Here is a 20,559-nt window from a genome sequence, read left to right as displayed (position 1 = left end):
CTCCTACAGAGCGAAACGCTCTGACTTGAGTAAGTCTTGCGACTGGTAGTGCGCCCATGAGTGGTTTCAATGCCGTAGCTTTCACCTTGAAACAATTCATAAACTTGTGAAGCAGCTTGCGAACTAGACTTCTTCCAGAGACTATCCAGTATTGACGCCGTATCAGACACAAAGTCGTCTGTGGGCCCGCATGGAGGTAGCCAACATGAAAGTGAATCACAATTAACTCTGAAAGTTTGCTTTGCGCCAGTAACAGAATAGGGTACTTCGTCCTCTCAGGAATAGAGGCATGTTGTAACCTGCCGCCCACCCTGACGACTCCCTGTAAGTCAATGAAGGGTGCCAATGCCTGAATATTCTTGCTACATGGTTCCCCTTTCTTGATGGCAGTGATGGCATCCTTAAAGAAATATAATTGGGTCATTTTTATCAGGTAAGTTAAAGCAGCCTCCCTTTCCTTGAAGGTTAAAATGGTGTCCTGTAAGTACTGTTGTTTCTGAAATCCTGCTTTCGCCCGCATAACCCATGCTGTCACAGCCTGAAGTTTACTCAATGAAGATGCATTCTGGATAAGACCTGACTTATTTTCATGCTGAGCAACCAATATTGCAAATGAGGGTGGTTTCAGTTCGGGAATGCTCCCGTGGTGTTTCATCGCCTGTGATGGCCAATGTTCTTCCTTTTGCAACAGCCATCCAGGACCGCCAAACCAGCAAGACTTCTCCAGCAGTTGGACTGGCAAGCATCCACGAGAAGCTGCATCAGCTGGGTTTCATTCCGAGGGAACATGCTTCCAGGCACTTGGCGGCACAGCACTCTGAATTTCGGCCACTCTATTGGCTACAAATGTCTGCAGCTTGTGTGGAGACATTCTTAACCAAGGTAGGACAACAGTTGAGTCTGTCCAAGCATGCAACGCTGGAGTCTTAACCTTGGGCTGGAAAAGTGCCAAAACATGTAAGCATAGCTTACTCAACAAGTGTGCAGCACAGAGCTCAAGTTTTGGAATGGACAATGTCTTTAAGGGAGCGACCCTTGACTTTGCCATTAGCAGGCGCACAGTAACTTCACCGCTCCTTGTCACACACCTAACATACATGACTGCAGCATAGGCCTTCTCACTCGCGTCACAGAACCAGTGAAACTGAACGTCCAATTCTTGCAATGGAATAAATCGGGGTAATCGTACCCGAGACAACAATGGTAACGCTGCTGTAAAGCTCTCCCATTCAGACAAGATGTCTTCGTCAACTTGGTCATCCCAACCAAGACCCTTAGTCCACAACACTTGCAGCAGAATTTTACTGGCTGTAATCACTGGGGCCAACCAGCCACATGGGTCATACAATCGAGCTATGAAGGACAGAATACCACGTTTGGTATTAGGTACAGTGGGTACCTTTACCTTGTAGCAAAACTCATCCTTTGATGGCGTCCAATGTATTCCTAACACCTTCACCGACTCCGTAATGTCAAATTTCATATCAGCCTGAACAGTGTCATGGGTGCCGACTACATTTCCATTATTGGAGCACCATTTGTGAAGTTGGAAGCCACCTGCTCCGAGTAGCGCCACTAGCTGAGTTTTCAATTCCTGTGCATCACCTACAGTATCCGCTCCGGTCACAATATCATCGACAAACACATCATGTAACAGAGTGTGAGCAGCTAAAGGATAGTTAGCGCCTTCGTCTGTTGCCAACTGCTGCATGGTTCGGAGCACTTGGAAGGGTGAAGATGATAGTCCATACGTTACTGTGTTCAGCTCAAATATATGCATGGGGTCACTAACCGAATTACGCCACAAAATACACTGGAACTTCCTATCCTCAGGATCAATTACAATTTGACGATACATCTTGCATACATCAGCTGTTATCGCAATTGCTGATGTTCGGAAATTCAGCACTATGTCAGCAACCTCCTTGTGCAATTTATGACCAGACAACAGCAACTTGTTCAAGGAGGGTCCATATGTGTCGTCTCCGACGATGCATCAAATACTACGCATACCTTAGTCGTTAAACTATCTTCTTTGACCACAGCATGATGTGGTATAATGTACAGTGGTTGGTTACGCGCATCCGCCCTTAACGATACAGACACCTTGCTGTCGGCATCCTGTGTCAATGTCCCAATCTTTGACATATGACCCAGGCTTTCGTACTCCTCCATGAATTGCTGGTATTGCTGAAGCAACTGGGGGGATCGACATAGTTTACGCTCTAACCCCTGCAATCGCTTGAGGGCAGTTGTGAATGAGTCACCCAACATGTCCGCTGAACGTGCAAATGGAAGCCTCAACATGTACCTGCCTTGGTTGTCACGCCTGTGAGTCTCCTGGAAGTGCTGTTCACAGATCTGATCTTCCCTGGATGTGAAGGTCTTACTAGGGAGATTTTCAACCTCCCAGAACCGTTGAAGAGCGAGGTCTAGTGACATGTCAGTGCGTACCAGTAATGATGCTGATGTCGGCTGAGTGAACTGTGCACATGGAGCATTGCCTGCCAGTACCCATCCGAATAGGGTTTGGAAGGCATGAGGCGGTCCGTGAATCTTAGTACCTGTCATTACTTCTGCCACTATCTTCGCAGAGAGCAGCATGTCTATGGCACTGGGCACAGAGAACTGGGGATCTGCCAGCGGCAGGCCATCTAGATGCACTAAGCTCCCAGTGGCAATCTTAGTTGATGGTAGGTCCTTGGTTATTCTTTTAAGAATTAATGCCTTGCTGGTGATGTGAAGTTTTGGTGATTGGTGTGATCTAATCTCGCAAATAACTGATCCCTTGGCTTCCAGGATCAAAGTGTTGCCAACCCCAGCAATACTCACAGTTGTACGATGTAGCCTTAGTTCCAGCCGTTGTACACACGCCTCTGTGATGAAGGAAGACTGCGAAGCACTATCTAGTAACGCATGAACCACTTGGTATTGACCTGCACCGTCCTTGATGCGTATCAATGCCGTTATTAACAGCACTCTGGTGGGTGGATTGACCGGCCTCATTTCTTCTGATGCACACATGGTAATTGCTGGACTTTCTTCCTCACCCCGTCCATCGTCATCTGAGCTCGCTGCGTAGTTCCTAGGCCCCTGTCCCGTGACAATGTGGAGGAGTGTATGGTGACTGCCCTGGCAGAGTTGGCAGCGAAACTTAGACTTACACTTTGCTGCCACGTGTTGTCCCCGCAGACAGTTATAACAGAGCCTCTGCGCCTGCACTAAGTTCCGTCTATCCTCAACCGACCTTGAACGAAATTCCTGGCAGGTGTGCAATCCATGAAATCCGTCGCACGCACTACACTTCAGGTTGTCTTGAGTTGAAACAAGTGTAGTCTTTCTAAAACCAGGTATGTTTGAGTCTGACACATTCATCGGTCGCCACTTATTTATGTTAAGAACCCGGTTGCTTGAAGTGTTTTGTGAGAAGACTGGCCTGGTGCTCCTAACTGAAGACAGATGAACTTGCTCTGCTGCCTTTGCCCTCTTGTCCAGAAACTTCAAGAGATTGCGGTAGGAGGGAATGTCCTCTTCATTTGACATTTCAATCCCCTGTTTCAAAGGTGAATCAAGCTTCTCTAACAAAATGTTCAATAAGAGGAAGTCCCACTTTTCAACAGGGAATTCCAATGCCTTCAGGGCATTTACATTCTCTTCGACACAGGCTACAAACTTGCTAAGGGCATTCTCACTGCGACTGTCTACTTGAGCCAAATGCAATATTTTTTGCACATGGATGGTCGCTGTGATCCGAACACTCAAGAATTTCTTTTCCAAAAGGCCCCATATTACATCATAATTACCTTCCGTGACTGGTATGTTGCAAACTAAGTCCCGCGCCTCGCCCTTAAGGCATCCTAACAGATAGTGAGTTTTTTGCACTTTAGTCAAGTGCAAACATTGGCCAACCACAGAGTTAAATAGTTCCGCAAATCCCTTCCACTCAGCACGGTTACCGCCGAACACCGGTAGCGGTAATGCAGGCAACATTGACACGTGGGGACTTAACGTGGCTTGCGATCCCGTGTTAGGCACTGTGTCAACTGGTGCCTTAACCTCACTTTGGCTTGACGTCTGTTTATTGTATCATTTACGCAATTCCCGGAACACTACTTCATAAACCGCAAACTGTTGCTTGACTTCGCTCATATCGACCTTATCACTGGGGGGGTTAGTGCACATAGCAAAGAAATTTGCTAGTAATTCACTCCTTTTTTCTATAACTTCCTCAAATACAATTTTAAAATCCTCCAATTTGGATGCAACCTCCTCCGACGCTTCATATAAATCACGGGCTTCATCGGCTTTGCCCAATAAAAAGTTTAAAATTACGTGTTGCAATTCCGGTGTTTGTGCCACCATTGTGCTTATCTAGTAGGTAAGCGTTTCCCTTTGTTTTTGACTTAGTTATTTTTGTGTGCGTAACTTCACTAATCCCCGCGCAAGGACTCTTGTGTGCCCTTAATAACCGTAAACATAGATTCACTGCCGCATAATTTCACTCTTCTAATAATTATCAATTTCTACCTTCGCAATGTCCGTCATTAATTATAAGCCGTCGGCATTACAACCACGCGTCACCGATAGGTCCTTATACCGTTTCCCGTGCAAAATATTTTAAAAATCGTTCCCTAGATGTTATTATAACACTTTCACCGTCCGTTAATCTTGATTTGCGTTATAATCCGGCCCGGAGGACCAAAAATGTTGGAGCACATACATCAACATTCGAACCGACGCCATGATGATGCGTAACTGTCGGTTTAGTCCGAAGATCGCAGCACTGTCCCAAGGTCCGACGGGTGGTGCAAGAAGGCATCAAGTAGCACAATTAAAAAAAAGTACACAGCAACCCTCAACAACTTATATTAACTTAATTTACTCTATTATAAGTTAAAACACGTTCCAGGTTCACAATTAAAAGGTAGCGCCTTGTAATTGGGTGCTTAAGGCTTAACAATGGTTTTAATGTATTTAATTATTTAAATTGTGACATCAAGTTGGTGACTATATTTACTAACATATTGTCCCACTGTGAATTGTTTTAAAGGGATTTCTACTAGTCTGAGTCGATCATAGTCTCGGGCACTTTAATTAAGGCTAGTGGCCGCGGTGAATGTTAATGAGGTTTGTTGTCTGCTTAGTGCGTGCGGTGCTCGCACGGATTGGCTATGACGCACTTGTTTCATGTCGGGTAATTAGTAATTTTGTCCTAATGACTTTTCCCTTAATTGTTTTATGGGTTCGAGCCCCCGGGGTTCCGTGCCCTTAAGTTTCTTTCCGTCTATTGGGGTCACAGCCGAGACGCTCGCCTGACTCATTCCCGCTGGCCTGGGGGTGCGCTCCGAAAATGGGATCGGGTACTAACGGTGCGGAGCACGTGCTTAGAGGCCATAGTCGGTACGTCAAAATTAATGTAAAGATAATGTTTTACATGTGTGTTTTTAACTAAGGGCTGGTTTATGACCCCGGCTAAATCTCCAGGTTAGCTAGCCCTCAGGTTAGGCTAGCCTCCAGTTAACGAACGAGGGGTGTATTATGACCCATACTTAGCCTGCGGTTGGCTAACCGGAACCTGGCGAAGCGTGTGGTGTAATAATGGGTGCGTTGGTAATTAAATAAACCAGAATTTGGTAACTTTTGTTGCAAGACAGTTTTTTTTTCTGGTAGAATGTTAGTCAGCTGTTTGTATTGTGATTCGGAATGTTTACAGCTACAGTAAAGAACTATACCGCGAACTTTATTTTGCACAGGGGCGTAGGAACTGGGTGGACAGGCGTGACATGTCCCCCTGAACTTTTTGGGTGGAGGGGACTGCCCCCCCCCCCCCCCCCGGCCCAACTTTCTAGACTGTGATATTTTTATTTTATAATATTATTCTGCCCAATTTCTTCACTCATCAAATTTTATCTTAAGGAAACAATAATAATTTTAACATCGATGTATCCAATGGTTAGATACAAAAACTGCTTAAAAAGTGCTATTTTGCACTTTTAAAATCAAAATTTTCCTGTGGAGGACCCCCGGACCCCCCTTCTTTCTAAGAGGGGAATGGGTTTACATGACATCAAAATCATTGTTTGTCCCCCTCCAACATTATGAACATAGCTACGCCAATGATCTTGCAACAGATATATAATTAAATCAACCAAAAACTACTTCAATGTCAAACCTGCTTTTTATTAAACCATAAAATTACAATTTAAGATTCCAAACCGTATTTTTTCAACTTTACTCTTGTATTTAAACTCATGATTTTGTTAGGTTATATATTAAGCCTAAACTAACGAAGTAATTCTATACAAACAAATAAAAAATAGGGATGACATTTTTGCTAGAGAACACTTATTTCTTTCATAAATTTATTTCATAATCAAATAATATAGACACCGTTGCAGGAAAATACTTGTCGATTTTCATTTCACTGGTGTAGGTTTCATTTTTGTACTAATAGTTTTGTATCACATATACAAATTAATCCGATCCTGATGGAATTAGTTTGTGGTATATAGGATGCTTGCTGTTTTAATTTAGTAGGTCGAGAGATCCTAGACATATTCACTGGGGAAAAAATTATTATTGTAAAATGTATATGAAAGAAATACATTTTTTCAAGACCTGACACATTTTGTTTGTATCGGGATATGTTAGGTATTTTGAGTTATGTACAGGATTTTTCAACATTCTAAATTAAAACAGCAAGTATAATGTAAAACAAGACCATGATATTTACGCCGACCGCCAATGCTCCTCTATGTCGCATAGACCGCTATGCCTCATCAACGTCTCGTAAAAGCGTGTGCACCGAAGCGCTCGTGCGCGCAGCAAAGTGTAGTTCGTGCGACGAGGCGAACGCCATGCAACGAGTGCTGCGCCGGCAGGCGGATCCGGCCGGGTGTGGCATATCCTTCCGCCGCATTACAACAAATTATTTTATTTGTATTTTTCCACAGGGTTTTATTAAACATTATTTTTCATTAATTAATAATTCAGTCCTGTCAAAATTATGTCTCACTGTGCGTTTTGTCCCGAACCTGGCCGGTTCAGTTTCCCGCGAAATTCACACGTTTCTTCGGGGGGGGGGGTCGCGCGCGGCGACACCGGCAGTGTCCTTCGAGAGCTCAACCAGGCCGGCAGCCTGCGCGCAACGCGGAACCTTCAACCTTTGCTTTCACCGACATGTAGTTTTCAATAGTGTAATATCTTTTCAAACTTTTATGTACAGTTCCGCGGTCGGCCTCAATTTACCATGAGGTATTTAGCTTAATTAAATCAGTGCTCCAAGATGAGTGTTCTACGTCATACGTAAGTACTGTGGGAAGTTTACGTGAATTTACGTCGGCGCTTCACGCCCCAACTTAGCCTACAGGCTACTTAGTTTTGGCCCGCACGGGGCAGCCAGCAGGCGACGCGTGCCGTCGAACATAATAACGATTCAGTCCCTGGGACACATCTAGGTATCACGTAGAGTCGCCGGAGACACGGGCCTACGTGCCACTAGCCTAGTTTATTAAGTGTTAGGTAATAGTGAAGTGTATTGTTCGTCAATATATCGTGCGCCATGTCAGAGTGTATTTTTGTAACTATCGCATCACGTGTACAAGTCCGCCCTTCACGCACATCAAAATCGTGAGCCGCCACTGAGAAAGTGAGCTGCGTGTGTGACTAGTCGCGTCGGGCAAACCGTTACGGCCAGAATGGGCAGCACCATGTATTGGGCTGTGCTGTATTAAATTCACCAACTATCTTCCAGAAACTTTGTGTTATTCTTCAGGCGTCCCGAGTGGCCATAACAGCTCGGGGGGCCCTACTGCGTTGACCCCTACCTCTAGCCACAAGGCCGAACCTTCCCTGAGATCACGAACCCGAGCAAAAATCATGTCTAAATAGTCAGAGGTAGCGGGGACGGCGTCAATATAAAGGGTCATGCCGATAGGATCAAATTATAAACTTGGATACGGGAAACAGAATAATTCCAGTGCTGTTTTCGTTTTGCACTTGCGTGGCAGGTAGATAATAAGTACCGTACCTAAGGTTTGTAAGATAGGGAAGGGATAATTGGGTAACATTTATTTTCACATTCAATTGTATTCATTGAATTAGAACCACGTCTGAAGTCGTATGAAGTGCATTTCATTCCCGGCATATGTCCACTGTATTACGAATAAAAATTCACAGATACAACTTACACGAAAACACGCATTTTATAGGTAATAATAACCCTCGTTTTGCAATTTTAAAATTCACTTATTTACACATATTCTTAAGCAGGAACATTTAAGTTTATATACATTGCATACATTTATGTACTATGTGAACAATTAAAGTCAAATAATAATACAAGACTCGACGAGAATAGAAAAGCGTGACTACACCCTCATGTCATTAAATTTTTAATAAAACTTTGACGAATACGGCGAAGCATTTTATATTTAGTAAGCAGTTCATCATTGGTGTTGAAGCGTCGTCCTCCAAGCCACTTTTTCAACGTGGGGAAAAGGTGATAGTCACTCGGTGCCAAATCCGGACTGTAAGGAGGGTCATCAAACACAACTGAGGTGTGAATTGGCCGCTCCACATGGTTGGTGGAAGGGGGTAAACACTACGAGACGTGTCGATTCGTGTACGAGCGATTAGGGTATCGATTAATGGGCATGCCATGGAGAAATGAAACTGTAATCACACTTCAGGGCACTGTTAAAACGTTGCTGAATAGGCAGGAGGCATCAATTTATGCAGAGGGTATTGGAAAGCTGGTGCATCGGTACGACAAAAGTAGTATAGGATAGCCGGTCCGGGCGCAGGCTTCAGGCTGTGGTGCTTGGTGCCGACCGCCATCTTGGATTGTGACGTCACGGCGGCCATCTTGGATAAGCGTAACGTGACACTTTTTCGTGCGTGCAGCCAGCGTAACGGGTCACAGCGTAACGGGACACAGCGTAACGGGACACAGCGTAACGGGACATAACGTAACGGGACAAGTATATCACGGCGTCCATCTTGAATCCGCCATTTTGTATGACGTCATTGTGTGTTCTCGAAAATTCCGGTGATGTGTTTTCCGCCATTTTGAATTATGACGTCACCGTTGCAATTTTCGTTACGGCCGCCATCTTTAACTTTTTTATTTATTATCCGATTTTAACGATTTTTTTTTAAATTTATAAAAAAATTCACTTAATATAAATTTAATAAATTATTTATAAAAAAATTACATAAACGACACGGAGTTCGGAGTCCTCGGTTCGAACCCGACAGAGGCAAAAAATAAATAAAAATGGCGACCGATCCAACCCTCACAGTGGACGCAGGCAGACTGACCCCCACCACTTATGTCAATGCACATATACCATCAGGTAGTATGACATCATGTCCGCCATCTTGAAATTCGGACGCCATCTTGAAAATCTTTATTTATTATCCGATTTTAATGAAAAAAATTCCAAAATTCATCAAAAAATTAACGTATTTGAATTCTGTTTGATTATATCGATGCACGTCCTTGGTTCGATTCCCGACGAGAGTAAACAGTCGATCCTTCCTCCATGAAAGCTACCTAGACTGATCTACCACCACCAATACCAAAGTATATACCGTCAACTGGTATGACATCATGTCCGCCATCTTGTCTTCATCTGCTGGAGACCGCCATCTTGTTTTCGTATGCTAGAGTGTGCCGATACCATGTAGTATAATTATCTGGTCACCACACCTTTGACCTTGACCTTGAAATTTGACCTTGACCTTGAAATTTGACCTTGACCTTGAAATTTGACCTTGACCTTGAAATTTGACCTTGACCTTGAAATTTGACCTTGACCTTGAAATTTGACCTTGACCTTGAAATTTGACCTTGACCTTGAAATTTGACCTTGACCTTGAAATTTGACCTTGACCTTGAAATTTGACCTTGACCTTGAAATTTGACCTTGACCTTGAAATTTGACCTTTACCTTGAAATTTGACCTTGACCTTGAAATTTTACCTTCACCTTGAAATTTGACCTTGACCTTTAAATTTGACTTTGACCTTGAAATTTTACTTTGTCCTTGTCGACCATCATGGACCCGACATTTAATGTTCAGTACATGCTACCAGGAGCGACCAACTGCTGGAGTACGTCATCTTGTGTGTGTACTCATATTATAGAGTACATTTACATCTGGTTAATTTTATTTTAACCTGCTACAGTGCAGTAATCATTTATTACCGAGATGCCCACCGCCATCTTGAAATTCGGACGCCATCTTGAAATCATGTAATAATGTAGCTAGAAAAGCGGGAAAAAATCCAAAATTCATCAAAAAAATCACTCATTAACTTACAAATCGAATCGATGGATCCCTGTCCACGGTTCGATTCTTGACCAGAGACAGTTGTAACTAATTATTAAATAAATGTTAGGTTCTGTTTTCCATTACCTTTCGCGGAGTTTATTAATCATTCACTCTACGAAAATCAACTCAAGTCAATATACCGGACCAACGAATTAAATCAGTGCCGATTAGCCTATTATGAAAGTCTAATTTTTCATTAATCTGAATAACATATAAGCCGTTCATGTACAAAGCCACACATATAGATCAATTGCCTTCAGTCCATGAGACCGAGTCATGTCATTATCAGACGTATAGGCTAGTCATTTCAGGACCACATGACCTTCGTAATCCATCGTGACATTTTTATACATTCTAAAGGACCAAGTAACCTTGTAAAATATTTTAGTAACACCAAGAGGTGATAAACTAGTAAATATTCAATCACTACATTTTGTACTACGCGCAATCAACAAAAAAGGAAGCACCAACAACGAAAAGACAGCACCACCAACGAAAAGGCAGCACATTTGGAAGCACCGACAACGAAAAGGCAGCACCGCCAAAGAAAAGACAGCACATTTGGAAGCACCGACAACGAAAAGGAAGCACCATCAACGAAAAGGCCGCACCGCCAACGAAAAGGAAGCACATTTGGAAGCACCGGCAAAGAAAAGGCAGCACCGCCCACGAAAAGGAAGCACATTAGGAAGCACCGATAAAGAAAAGGCAGCACCGCCAACGAAAAGGAAGCACATTTGAAAGCACCGACAACGAAAAGGCAGCACCATCGACGAAAAGGAAGCACATTAATTTGTCATTGACTGCAATATTCATTGGTTCCAATATTCATTGGCTCCAATATTCATTGGCTCCAATATTCAATGGCTCCAATATTCATTGACTCCAATATTCATTGGCTCCATCAGTCATTGACACCTACAGTCTTTTGGTTCCAAAAGTCTTTTGGCCCCAAATATATTAGGCTAGAATTCTTCGAGTCTAAGAGACTATGAGACCACATGGCTACGAGTCTAAAATGATCTAGCTGGTTACGAGTTATACATGGCTTGCGAGGCTACAGAGCTACGAAGTTTCTAGTACACAGGTTTACATGACTGCGAGGATACAGGACTACAAGTCTGCAAGAGTACTTGACTACGAAGGTACTCGTCTACATGACTCCAGTTACCGCATCTGTCTTCGACAGAATTTTCTCTTTTGCTCCAACTGCTCCATCAGCATTATGTTATAAGATTACAAGGCCTCTTGCTTACGTAGCTTCAAGTCTACGAGCCTCCAATGCATCATGACTACGAGACTACGAGCCATGAGGTTACGAGTCTATGCGATTGCGAGTCTTCTAGGTTACGTGATCGCGAGGCTATAGGACTACGAAGCTTCCAGAACGCATGGTTACGAGACTGCGAGGCTACAATTCTACGAGGTCCCAAGACATCCTGGCTACGCGACTACGAGCCATGAGGTTACGAGACTACGTGACTACGAATCTTCAAGTTTACGAGACTGCGAGGCTACAGAGCTACGAAGCCTCTAGTACACAGGTTTACGTGACTGTGAGGATACAGGACTACCAGTCTGCATGAGTACTTGACTACGAAGCTACTCGTCTACAAGGCTACAATTACAGCATCTGTTTTCGTCAGAATTTTCTCTTTTGCTCCAACTGCACCACCAGCATTATGTTATAAGATTACAAGGCCGCTTGCTTATGTAGCTTCAAGTCTACGAGGATACTTGGATACGTAGCTTCAATTCTACGAGGTCCTAAGACTTCATGACTACGCGACTTCGAGCCATGAGGTTACGAGATTACGTGACTACGAATCTTCATGTTTACGAGACTGTGAGGCTACAGAGCTACGAAGCCTCTAGAAAACGAGTTTACGTGACTGCGTGGATACAGGAATACAAGTTTGCATGAGTTCTTGACTACGAAGCTACTCGTCTACAAGGCTCCAATTGACACATCTGTCTTCGATGGAATTTTCTCTTTTGCTACATCTACGCCATCAGCATTATGTTATAAGATTACAAAGCTACTTGCTTACGTAGCTTCAAGTCTACGAGGCTCCAATACATCATGACTAAGAGACTACGAGCCATGAGGTTACGAGACTATGCGATTGCAAGTCTTCAAGGTTACGTCATCGCGAGGCTATAGGACTACGAAGCTTCCAGAACGCATGGTTACGAGAATGCATGACTAATTGGCCGCATGGCTACGAAACTTTATGTTTCTAACTGACTACAATAGCACTATTCAGTGGTGAGAGTTAATTTATTTCATGCAAAGGTACTTGCTGCAAGCAGTTCCGCTTTTCAACATCAGATGACGTCACGTTTTGCTTGCAGGTAAAATAATATTTATTTATTTTATGCGGGATGCGGGTTGTTCACTATCGATCGCATAAGAAGAATGGCATCGATAGTCTTCAAGGAGAAGGAAGTTCGTCCTTCCTGCTAGTGCTTCTCAGATTTCTCACGGTCCGCCATATTGGATTGCGACGTCACGGCTGCCATCTTGGATGGGTGTGACTTTGACCTTTGACCGAAACCGCAGGAATGATCGCAAGCACTCGGATTAATCATCAAAATATTGATAAGAATAATCAGGAGCACACGGAGAAAACCATCATAATATTGGCAAGAATAATCAGGAGCACACAGAGAAAAACGACACACGTTTTCTTTGATATCATAAAATTACAGAAAAAAATATTTAAAAATAAAAATAAATTAATAAAAAATTCAAAATAAAAACAAAAAATACATAAAATTCTGGCTTGTACTAGAACTCTATCTTTGCTCAACAATGATAAGTTTACAAGCTAGCAGAATCTGTTTATGTATTTTCAGGGATCCATCGATTCGATTTGTAAGTTAATGAGTGATTTTTTTGATGAATTTTGGATTTTTTCCCGCTTTTCTAGCTACATTATTACATGATTTCAAGATGGCGTCCGAATTTCAAGATGGCGGTGGGCATCTCGGTAATAAATGATTACTGCACTGTAGCAGGTTAAAATAAAATTAACCAGATGTAAATGTACTCTATAATATGAGTACACACACAAGATGACGTACTCCAGCAGTTGGTCGCTCCTGGTAGCATGTACTGAACATTAAATGTCGGGTCCATGATGGTCGACAAGGACAAAGTAAAATTTCAAGGTCAAAGTCAAATTTAAAGGTCAAGGTCAAATTTCAAGGTGAAGGTAAAATTTCAAGGTCAAGGTCAAATTTCAAGGTAAAGGTCAAATTTCAAGGTCAAGGTCAAATTTCAAGGTCAAGGTCAAATTTCAAGGTCAAGGTCAAATTTCAAGGTCAAGGTCAAATTTCAAGGTCAAGGTCAAATTTCAAGGTCAAGGTCAAATTTCAAGGTCAAGGTCAAATTTCAAGGTCAAGGTCAAATTTCAAGGTCAAGGTCAAATTTCAAGGTCAAGGTCAAATTTCAAGGTCAAGGTCAAAGGTGTGGTGACCAGATAATTATACTACATGGTATCGGCACACTCTAGCATACGAAAACAAGATGGCGGTCTCCAGCAGATGAAGACAAGATGGCGGACATGATGTCATACCAGTTGACGGTATATACTTTGGTATTGGTGGTGGTAGATCAGTCTAGGTAGCTTTCATGGAGGAAGGATCGACTGTTTACTCTCGTCGGGAATCGAACCAAGGACGTGCATCGATATAATCAAACAGAATTCAAATACGTTAATTTTTTGATGAATTTTGGAATTTTTTTCATTAAAATCGGATAATAAATAAAGATTTTCAAGATGGCGTCCGAATTTCAAGATGGCGGACATGATGTCATACTACCTGATGGTATATGTGCATTGACATAAGTGGTGGGGGTCAGTCTGCCTGCGTCCACTGTGAGGGTTGGATCAGTCGCCATTTATATTTTTTTTTGCCTCTGTCGGGTTCGAACCGAGGACTCCGAACTCCGTGTCGTTTATGTAATTTTTTATAAATAATTTATTAAATTTATATTAAGTGAATTTTTTTATAAATTTAAAAAAAATCGTTAAAATCGGATAATAAATAAAAAAGTTAAAGATGGCGGCCGTAACGAAAATTGCAACGGTGACGTCATAATTCAAAATGGCGGAAAACACATCACCGGAATTTTCGAGAACACACAATGACGTCATACAAAATGGCGGATTCAAGATGGACGCCGTGATATACTTGTCCCGTTACGTTATGTCCCGTTACGCTGTGTCCCGTTACACTGTGTCCCGTTACGCTGTGCCCCGTTACGCTGGCTGCACGCACGAAAAAGTGTCACGTTACGCTTATCCAAGATGGCCGCCGTGACGTCACAATCCAAGATGGCGGTCGGCACCAAGCACCACAGCCTGAAGCCTGCGCCCGGACCGGCTATCCTATACTACTGACAAATGCCTCAATCTGCACGGTGATTATGTGGAAAAATAGAGTAAAGATGTACGTTTCTTTTGACATTAAAATAATTTCCCAATTCATTTCCGTTTTTTTATTACAGCCGATCGGAGGTTGAAAAAAAAATAACCCTCGTATAATTTTAATAACTTGTTATTGTGGTTTGAAATTTTTACGAATCATAATAGACTATGATTTTGATTTCCTAATTATGTTTAAGACAATTGTACACATCAGTATTGCAAGCCCCCTTTCTATTAAGTCCACAAAGATGAATAAAAATGCTTGGACATCGTTATAAGAGTTGAATATTTCGGTCATTTGTAACATATTTAATAACTACACATAAGAGCTATATATTTATCAAAAACAAGTTTGACATCGTACGGCCGAAGGCCACCTCAAAACCCGACCTGCACCCGCCAGTACTAGGCTCCGCTAACGGAAAGCACCCCTAGCCATCGCCCACCTGAGTCAAGTGAGTGGACCGCAGCCCAAGGTAGAGAATAGCGAACCATTTTAATTACACATACAACACACTCCCCGTGCGTACAAAATTCCCCACACAATAATAAATTAATCAGAAACAAACAAAAGCTCTAACTAATAGAGTGCGACGTAGGAGTGCCCGGGTCACTCATGTGTAGCTTTCTACTAAAACAGCTGTGAGTGCAACCCTTGCGGCCTTCAGCCTAAATTCAGTAGTGAAATGTGTGACGTAACGCAAACCGCCCCAAATTAGCATTATCATTCGCCACTGGAGTAGTTATCAAGAAACAGACAGTCTCCAGCTTGACTCTAATATTCAAACTTATTTTAAACAAACTTATTAAATGTCATTTCTAAAACATATATAGATATAAAATTAATCATTATGTTTTATTATGTGAATTTAGAGCCACTTTTTTTATTACTAATGTAATTTTTTACGAATAACGGAACTTTAGAAACTCTGGCGCGACAGGGAGCTCACCCCTCCCCTCGCGCCAGGGCCAGACGCCAGTACAGCATGACTCGCGGACCGGGACGGACGCACGTCCCACGGGGAGCCATCCTTTCTTTGTGTTCACCGAACGTCCATCTGGTAATTATAGTCACAACCGAAACCTTTTTTTTAAATACTCCCCGTGTGCGCCCGGTCCTTTTCCGGTGTAGGGCCTAACCCAGCCGCGTTAATTTAACTCGCCCCACACAAAGCATTACGAGGGGCCGTGCAGTATATGGTACGGACCGTCTCCCGCCACCCCAGAACTTTAATTAATCGCCCAGTGCACAGGCACAGGCTACATCCAATCGTAGACGTGTTTTTAATTTAGTAGCGAGCCGCGGTCCACACAGGTGGGCCCGCGCGTCGCAATTTACCAATTACGGGATTAGCCGACTCTAATCGAACGCTCTCCCTCAACTGCGACTAGCGTGAGGGCTTAATAAGTAAACACACGTAGAGGCACGCAGGTGTCCCTCTCAGATAACTTGTGGAGTGTAATCTTGTACGTAAGAGCACCACAGGGTGCCGTTTTGTCAAGTGTAATTGTAATAACAGTGTAACCAAAACTTCTACGTGTTCCGACGCCTCACTGGCAGTCATGTACCGCCGAGTAAACCTCACGCCCAGTGTAATGAACCAGTGTAAATCGTGAGCAATAAAACGTCCACACCGCACGTCCCGTGCGCGACGTGCGACCCGTAGAACTACCAGAACAGTGTATGTAAATTAACCTAAACAACCCAACCTAATCAGGAAACAAATTCCATCACCGCCGACGGTTCTAGCGGGCCACGCTGGGGCAACGAACCCACGACCATCACACGGTTATACACCGAGCTAGCCCGGCGCACCCCCCCCCCCCCCCCACGGAACAGAAATCTCTAAGAAAACCAACCACCCCGCTAGGACTTGCGCCCGACCTCGAACACGAGACCGCGGCGGACGACAAGTTTTTGCAATTTAACCTGAGCTAGAAAGTTCCGAGGATATAATTATATTTAATATATTTCTCATCAAATGCATCTAAATTTTACTTCCTCATATGAATAATTCATAAAAATATTTTCATAATTTTATTTCAGCAAGGTATACAATTTCATCTACCCAAAAAAACCTAACCTTGCCGTCGTCTGGGTCCTCGTGTTCGAGACCGGTCGTGTATTCTTAGTGAAAATGTGTCCGGGAGGGCGCCAGGCTAGCTCTGTGTCTAACCAAATTTGGGTTCTGTGGGTGCTTGGCCCGCTAGGACCTTCGGCGAAGTGTACGGTTGGAGGGATCCCTGGCTGTTAACACGTCACAGGCTCTGTGCAGCATAACATACTGATTCCTTGCTGGGGTAGGGAGACTCGACACAATAATAGACACGAATTCGAACTTTATACTGTCAATGACACGTCGCGCACGGAGTGTGTGGAGTGGACATTTAATCGGTCGAACAGTTATAATTACAGTTTACATTTACACTATGTACATTGAATTGAAAGCATATCTATAAGCGAAGAGGGGCCTTAGCATGGCATAGACTAAGGACATGTATCTGTGAATAGGGACTGCAAAGGGACAGATTATTTCAATTACATAAAGCATTTAAACAGTTATCATTTAATTAGGCGAGAAGCCTACAATACATAATACTGACGGTAATACAATAACAATAAGTTGTGCTGTATGTGAATATTCATACATATAAATTTGGTATACAGACTCCAGAAAATACGTTTTCCTTATGACGTCAATGGATACACACAAATTATTTAGGTAGACGAGCATTATAACTATCAAGGCCATGAACAACGCAAGTCACATCTGCATAACAGTGGTATGGTTACTATACTGACCATCAAAAGAGCCGTTGTGTCCACACAAGGCAGACACCACGAATACAGAAAATTACATTGAATCTTAAGGCAAAGAAAATATGTGAACCACAAATTAATACGCGCGAGAAAGTTTACATACTGTAACAAGTTTACAACGACGACGTCTCGGGGGAGAACAGTTACTACCTGTTAGAAATTACTGAACACACAAAAAGACAAACGGCAGAGAAGTTAATCGAAACATAATTTTCTAGGTGGCGACCGAAAGAGAATTTAAACAAGACAGCCAAAACGTTCAAGTTACATTAAGGTAAGGGCCACCGCCTCACTCACAAGAAAGAATATACTTACATGCTTCCCCCCCACCGCCCCCCTCCCGAGGTCGCTCTCACACATCGTTAAAAAAGAAGACTAGCGGACAACATGCTCGTGACTGACAAAAGAAGCTAATGAAGCTGGAGAATTAGGATTGACAAGACCGAATAAAACCCTGCAAGCTGCTTATATTACATTGGCGTGGCACAGCGCGCATGCGCAAACCCCAGGAGGGGAGGCAAGGAGAAACAATACATAATACTAGGAGGGGAAAGGAGGGAGGGGAAGATGCGCCGACGCCCGCGGCGAAGCGCGAAATTTGAAGGCAGTGGACCTGACCGCTGCAACTCCCCTGCCCTTGAACAACCGTGCCCGCCGGCATCGCAAGCATCACAAAAGTTTTTGAGGTTCATCAATTCAGTTTCAAACAATTTACAAAATACTTGAAGTGTCCATGAAAGGGTTTAACAGCAAGTCCAAATCAAAAATTTTCAAACAGCATACATCAAGTCCAAAAATACACGCGATTACATACGCCAAATACATACAAGTTTTCATCAGTGAATACAAAGGCCAGTTACATAGGCCAGGAGGCATCTTCAGCGCTGAAGACTAGTCTTGAAGTTGCGTGACGTCCCAAGAAAGTTCCAGTTCATAAGTGAGTTAATTCAAGCACCAAAGTCTGTAGAAGTCGACAGGCAGGCGCGTCACCATGCACGGCAGCAGCAGGCGTCACCGGGCGCCTGGCTGGCTCGACTCTTCACCTCGCACCCCTGTCAAGCGGAATGCCTGCTGTGCCACTATTTAGCATTTGCTGGGCATATGCTCAATTCTTATCATATATTTTTTTTTAAGGCAAACTGAAGAGCTGCTTAATTTTTTTTATCACTTATATTTACTAATATATTTGTTACTGTAGACAAATGAATATAACAATATAATAAAATAATAACATAATATGATTATAGTGGATTGATTGTAATCTTTTACTTTATCAAATATGAAATTTGTGATGTATTTCTGAACTTACAATATTGTAATGAAATTTAAAAAGCTAATTATTTAAGGTATTTCTTTGTAAGGCATTATGCCATAGATTAATTGGAACATAACTTTGGTTTTACACTGTTCTATACAGTGGTGACTCTTTGGTCACGGCTAAATTCCTAGCAATTTTCTGTCTCTGCCTTCTGTCGTGTCCAGTGTTTACTCCGTGTGCTCCTGATTGGGAATGTTAATATAACCATTACAGCATCCGTAATACACGCAGCATCTCGTGATGCTGTAGCTGCATCTTCTCTCACGTGACGATGATATCTTTGCCCAGGGGTCTTTTTGATCTTCGGAGCACCAGACTTGCTTATGGCTACAAACGGAAACGTAGGCCAGTACCAGTTGTTGAAGTTGTTGAAGAAGTTGTTGCCTTCTGTCGTGGCAGCAATCGTAAACATGCTTTAGTTGTAGCTTCTGGTGTATCGTAATATTATGGAGTAATTTAAGAGCATCTAACCGCCTGAAGGGGTGAGTTATTTCACGATTCCTTTGAGGATCGTGTTTAAAGTATTATTTTCATGATCCATTTATTATTTATGGACTTGCCATCTGTTGTTTAGCGGTGGGCGTCCTGGTGTGACCGAGCTGTGTCTGAACTGAAATGAATACCTGATTTTCAACTAGGAGTGGATTTCCCTCCTCTCTCCTACGGCCTCAGGATGTGCACCAGATAAGAGTTACTCTTGTGTTCTCCGCATGTAGCATGCATTCATCGGACAATTAAATTTCTCTTTTGGATACATTAACCTGCTAAAGTTAAAATCAAATTCGAATATAACAAAAATGTTTAAATGCATTGTACTCTATAATTAATTATTTTCCTGTTATAAACTAGTTGGGGCCCCAGAGATAAATTTATGATCAATTGAGAGATTTAAAAATACTCAAAAGGTCACTTGTTTTTTTTTTTAAAGAGTTTATATTTATTATTGTAATTTGTTTTTGTAATTCATAATATTTATATATAAAAAAAGAGAAAGTAAAGTGTAATATGGCTGCCCTCTGAAATATGTCTAATTATTTTTTTTATTTATTCATACCTTCTGACCCTTAAAATTTCTTTACAGCATAAAGTTTGTTTGATCTTTAATATATATACTTTATTAAGCACCTATTGTTCTTAGGCAGCATATTCAGTCGGCCCTCTTTGTGCTTAAACTTTCTATTACAGGAGGACACATTGCTGAACCCATGTTCCTCGGGCTTCCTCTGCTCACTTTGAACCAAGGGTTAACCTAAGGCGAATGGTAGAGTGGTAGACTGCTCACAGGGGCGAGGATTTCAAGGTGCAACCGCGTGCGTCCAGCTGACTTGTCACGCCCCAAATCGACTGGGACGAGAACCGCCACCGCCGACGCTGGCACGCCAGCACCACAGAGTAGCCGGCCGCTTGCTCTACCAATCACAGCATCGAGCGTACCACTGCGGGTTGGAGAAGGCTCCTCAGGGCCTTAAGGCTGTAAAAGGCCTCGTAGACGCAGCGGAGAGGGCGAGCACCAGCGACCACGGCGGAGCGGGCAGGCTGAGGAGCGTCAGGTCCTCAGTGGCGCGAAGTCCTCTTGTGGGCGTGGTGTCCGCGACGGGGAAAAGAGGGAGGGGGAGAATCAATAACCAACCAAACTAAAAAACAAAA

Source organism: Bacillus rossius, chromosome 1, assembly GCF_032445375.1.
Source record: "Bacillus rossius redtenbacheri isolate Brsri chromosome 1, Brsri_v3, whole genome shotgun sequence".
Classification (NCBI taxonomy): domain Eukaryota; kingdom Metazoa; phylum Arthropoda; class Insecta; order Phasmatodea; family Bacillidae; genus Bacillus; species Bacillus rossius.
The sequence above is the reverse complement of the archived record's forward strand: the minus strand, read 5'-3'. Positions refer to the sequence as shown.